A 6,000-nucleotide genomic window follows, 5' to 3' on the forward strand; every position below is an offset into this window, starting at 1 on the left:
AACAATGCTTGATGAGTACAAGATCTCGGATCAATTTTGGGCGGAAGCAATCAACACGGCATGTCATACAATCAACCATCTATATCTTCACAAGATCTTGAACAAGACGGCATATGAGCTTCTACTTGGTAAAAAGCCTAATGTGTCTTACTTTAGAGTTTTTGAAAGTAAGTGCTTCATTCTTAACAAGAAGCCCAAGAACTCTAAATTTGCACCTAAAGTTGATGAAGGATTTCTTCTTGGTTATGCCTCAAATGCTCATGGCTATCGTGTTTTCAACAAAACCTCCGGTTGTGTTGAAATAGCGTGTGATGTGACATTTGATGAATCTAATGGCTCTCAAGGGGAGCAAGTTGATAATGTTGTAGGAATGGAAGAATCATCAAGTCAAGCCATCAAGAAGTTGGCGATTGGTGAAATAAAGCCTCAAGAACAAATGAATAATGATGATGATGACGAGATGATGTTTCAAGGACCATCTACCTCTACATCCGCTGCAAAACCCGAAAACTCCGGATATGAAGCCGGAGACTCCGGACATACTGACCGGAGTATCCGGACTTCAAACCGGAGTATTCGGGCTACTCAAGCCGAGGCATCAACTCAACATCAAGATTAGTCTCAAGATGATAGAGAAGCTGAACTAATCCAACATCAATCCTCCATTCCACATCCAAGAGTTCATCACATAATTCAAAAGGATCATCCCGTGGATAATATCCTTGGAAGCATAAGTAAAGGGGTAACCACTCGATCTCATTTGGCTACTTTTTGTGAACATTACTCGTTTGTTTCTTCCTTGGAACCTCTTAAGGTGGAGGAAGCATTAGATGATACGGATTGGGTGATGGTTATGCAAGAGGAATTGAACAACTTCACTCGGAATGAAGTCTGGTCCTTAGTAGAAAGACCCAAGCAAAATATAATTGGAACCAAGTGGGGTTTTTTGAAACAAACAAGATGAACATGGCGTGGTGACAAGAAACAAAGCAAAGTTGGTTGCTCAAGGCTACACACAAATCGAAGGTTTGGATTTTGAGTGCTTTACTTAATGGTCCAATCTCTGAATTAGTATATGTTGAGCAACCACCGGGTTTTGAAGATCCCAAATTCCCAAACCACGTCTACTTGCTCCATAAGGCGCTCTATGGGCTCAAGCAAGCCCCTAGAGCATAGTATGAATGTCTTAAGGACTTTCTCTGAAGGAAAGGCTTTGAAATAGGCAAAGCTGATCCTACTCTTTTCACTCGCAAAGTTGATAGATATATCTTTGTGTGCCAAATATATGTCGATGACATTATATTTGGCTCTACTAACAAAACTTGGTGCGATGATTTTAGTAGGATTATGACAAAGAGATTTGAGATGTCTATGATGGGTGAGTTGACATTCTTCCTCGGATTTCAAATCAAGCAACTCAAGGATGGCACTTTCATTAGTCAAACCAAGTACATCAAGGATATGCTCAAGAAGTATGACATGGAAAATGCCAAGCCTATCAAAACTCCCATGCCAACCAATGGGCATCTCGACCTCAATGAAGATGGAAAGGCCATGGATCAAAAGGTATATCACTCCATGATTGGATCCCTTCTTTATCTTTGTGCATCTAGTCCCGATATTATGCTTAGTGTGTGCATGTGTGCAAGATTTCAAGCTAATCCGAAAGAATGTCATTTGATGGCGGTTAAGAGAATCCTAAGATATTTGGTCTTCACTCCTAACCTTGGTTTATGGTATCCCAAGGGCTCATCTTTCGACTTACTTGGCTATTCCGATTCGGATTATGCCGGTTGCAAAGTGGATCGAAAGAGCACTACGGGGATTTGTCAATTTCTTGGCCGGTCCTTAGTAGCTTGGAGCTCTAAGAAGCAAAATTCGGTTGCCTTGTCCATGGCGGAGGCCGAGTATGTCGCCGCCGGTGCGTGTTGTGCACAACTCTTGTGGATGAGACAAACGTTGAGTGACTTTGGTTGTCATTTTGATGCAATTCCTCTATTTTGTGACAATGAGAGTGCAATCAAGTTAGCAAACAACCCAGTACAACACTCCCGAACAAAGCACATAGATATCCTTCATCACTTCTTAAGGGATCATGAGGCTAAGGGATATATTGCTTTACAACATGTAAGCACCGACGGGCAACTTGCCGATATCTTCACTAAGCCTCTAGATGAGTCAAGGTTTTGTGCTTTGAGAAGTGAACTAAACATCTTGAATTCCCGTAACCTAGCTTGAATTACTGCATACACTTGAATGATCTTAGATTAAGTGGTTCTCCAAAATGAAAAGATCTTGAAAAACATTCAAAATTTGGGTGACTTTTGTTTTATAAAAGGCTTGGTTCTTCACTTTACTCACTTGAGATCATTGTTCTCTTTGATTGACTGTTGGCTGATCTCGAGTTGAGTAATTTCTCTCACACCATTAGATCTTCAAAATCTATCTATACCAAATCCATCTAGATCAAGGTCTTTTGAACATATTTTTGCTCAGTCTCAGGGGGAGCCGGAGTCTCCAGCTCAGGGCCCGGATACTCCGGACTGTCCGGATACTCCGGCCCTAAGACCGAATACTCCGGGTAGTAAAATGTTCCTATATATACCGCGAGGGGGGTCGGGGGTAACTCTGTAACTCCTCTTTTTTCACTGCCGACGCCACCCTCTCCCTTCTCCTCTCCCTCTCTCTCACCCTAGGAGCGATTTCTACCTTCCAAGCATCACGAACTCGTCAATCTTTGAAGGAAGGCTCTCCTCCCCTCCGGAAACTCCGGGGAGGCTTTGGATTTGAAGTTCCCGCGCTCTCAACAGTCTCAAAGGTATTTTGAACTTCGGATCGCCTGATCTCCAAATGCCGTTGGTTTCTTTGAAAGATCTTTAGGGCATCTCTTCCTAGCATGTGTAGGAATCTTTGGCTCAAGTTTCATTCAAATCCCATGGTCAAATCTTTAGATTTTTTGAAACTTAGGGTTTCAGGTGCTCAAGTCCGGATACTCTGGATATACATCCGGATACTCCGGACCTTCTGGCCCGGAGTTTCCGGGGATATACCCGGAGTCTCCGGACTAGGTCACCACTGGCACATCTTCTTCTTCCTGATTCTATCCACCTTGGTCTTGATCTCAGTTAACTGTTCTTTAGGCATGGTGAGGCCACGTGCTGGTGAGTCCTTGGAGGACGCGGAACAAAGAAGGCAAAAGCGGCGTCATGATCCTCGCACTCAAATGGAGGATCCCCCTCGAAATCCTCCAAGGGAGCTGCGTCCACATCATCGTGCGGTCAAGGAACCCGCTGGCAGCAGTTCAGGAAAGGAGCCAAGGAAAGCTCCTTACATTATGCAAAGCCGACCCGCAGCTCCTCAATCCCGTCCAACTCCAACAAGCAAGGGTATTGCTCATGACATTTGTCCTAAAACCCCTCCTCGCTTGTGAGTTGAGTACTCCTCTGAGCAGCGCAACTATCCAAGAGTTCCAAGGCTTCATCGTCCTAGAATTGTTCCTGGCTTTGTGGTTGAGATGGAAAGAAACTACTACAAGCAAGATGTGGCACTTAGGGAGGCACGCAAGGAGGAAGTCTACAAATATGACAAGTGTGAAGGTCTTGAGAGGCACTTTTGGTGCAAGCTTCATGAAGACTTCTACTCCTCAGTAGTGATGCGTAAGTCTCGTGCTCCCATTGTCCCATGCAAGTACGTGGATTGGAAATATTATGAAAATATGAAGGATCCATTCTTTAATGAGGCTATGGAAAAGTGCAAGGAGATGGGTCTTTATGATATCATGGGTTTTCGCTATGATTGGAATGAGGAGATCCTAGCTCAATTTCACTCCTCTTTGTACTATGATGAAATGGAGATTGCATTCTATTGGACCACCGAGGGAGCCAAATATGGAGTGGATTACATGACCTTCTCTAGGTTACTTGGACTTGGCACTGAGGATGAGAAAAGAGATCACATTCATGTTGAGGAACAACTAAAGCCATATCAAGTACCTACCTTGTTCTACAATCTTATTTGTGCTCAAGAAGGAAAGGCTAACCATCTTCTATCGGTATACTATGCAATGAATCAATTCTTCAGAGCTACCATTGATGCAAAGGATGGTGACTTCGTGGCACTGAGATACTATGCAGTAAACCTTCTAGCCCGTACTTTGCCCAGTGAAAGACCTTTTTGCATCATGGACTTCATTTTGAATGAGCTAAGAAGGACTATGATTGAGGCCAAAAAGTCACTTCCTGCAGCACCATACATTATGTACATGATAAAGAGGGTGACAAAGGTTACATTTCCAAAGACAGTCAAGTATGAACCTCTTCACCTGCGTGCCCGCTCTGGTGATGCACCACCTCTTCCTCCATCTCATGCCGATGCAACAAGAAACCCAAGGCATGATCCTGCTCCATCTTCTGTGGGTGCCTCTTCATTGTCTCATCACTGTCACCATGACTCTTTTGTGAAGAGGGCCCTCCGCAGCTTGTTTGGAATGTGCAGGAACATTGCACAAGATGTTCATGAGAACACAAGGTCGATCAATGAAATTCGGGGTCACTTGGGGCTTCCTTTGGATTCTCACCGCGAGCTCCCGGACTTTGATGATCCTTTTGCTGAGTGGGATGCCGCCGATGAGGCTGCTGTTGTTGCTGCTCATGCCCCATTTCCTCGTGCTCGTCGCCAAGCCCGTTCTCCTCGTCGTCGTGCCTCTACTTCCTCTCGCCGTGCTCCTCCAAGTGGCCAAGAAATCTTTGATGAGGAGGAGGAGACCGAGGAAGACGCGCCCATAGACTACCGTGAGCACCCCGACTCCGATGAAGATGAGGATACCTCCGAGGATGCCGCCCAAGATGAAGATGATGAGTAGATGGACTTCATGCTTCTTTTCATTCCCTTTTTGGCACTTGATGACAAAGGGGGAGTGAAACTGTCATTTATGTACTCATTTGGGCCTGTGTTGCCTTTGTATCGAACTTATGTCGTTTCCATTCCATTTCAAACTTCCTCGATTGTGCGTAAGGACTATGTGGTGTGAGAACATTTGTAATGTATACTACTTTGTGCCTAGATGTGTTGTTTATCTCTGTTTTAAGGAAGTTGTGCTAGGGTGAAAATTCATTCCCTGATTGGCGACTGTTTTTCTGTGTTCTGGTTCAGAAGGGCCGGATACTCCGGGCTACATGCCGGATTCTCTGGATTCCCTGCCCGGAGTCTCCGGGTCTTGCTGGCAGACACACTTTTTATTGAAGTGGATTGAGTGGATAACATATCATATGCATCACACTTGTTTTTGCACTCACCTGTTCACCCCACTGTAAAACATATAAGAGCTTTTGTGGTTCTCTTGTTATTTATGCCAAAATTGTTGACATGTAAAGTCAAAATTGAAATTCAAAGTTCATGGCATACATTAAGGGGGAGCTCTTATATGCTAGAGGTTTATCATTTTATGTTAATCAAATGAGCTACATGTGGGTTGTCATCAATCACCAAAAAGGGGGAGATTGAAAGTGATATAGGCCCCTAAGTGGGTTTTGGTGAATAATGACAAAACACATGTATATTTAATTGTGTAATTAAGCATGTGTGCAGGTGATGAATATGTATAGGTGAATCAAGTGATGGCGTATGGCCCCTCAAAAAGGAAATGAAAAAGGCGGTGTTCAAGCATACTCATGGAATTAGATTTTATTTTTGAAATTTGAGTATGGGGACGCCGTACTATCAAGGGGGGACTTAATTCAAAGGTGTTGACTTGAAACTAGTGCTCAAGAGAACCTAGACAAATACTTGTGAGCCACAAAACAATTCAAGAGAGCAAAAATCGAAGTTTCCCTGCCTAACCCGGATACTCCGGGTATAGGGCCGGATACTCCGGACCCCTTTGCCCGGAGTGTCCGGGTGCTGTTCCCGGGCTGAAAAACTTGTGTTGCCCGGAGTCTCCGGGCATATACCCGGAGTCTCCGGGTACCCTTTCGCCCAACGGCTATTTTTTGGCCGAAGACT

Source organism: Panicum virgatum, chromosome 5K (genome assembly GCF_016808335.1).
Source record: "Panicum virgatum strain AP13 chromosome 5K, P.virgatum_v5, whole genome shotgun sequence".
In the NCBI taxonomy this organism is placed as follows: Eukaryota; Viridiplantae; Streptophyta; class Magnoliopsida; order Poales; family Poaceae; genus Panicum; species Panicum virgatum.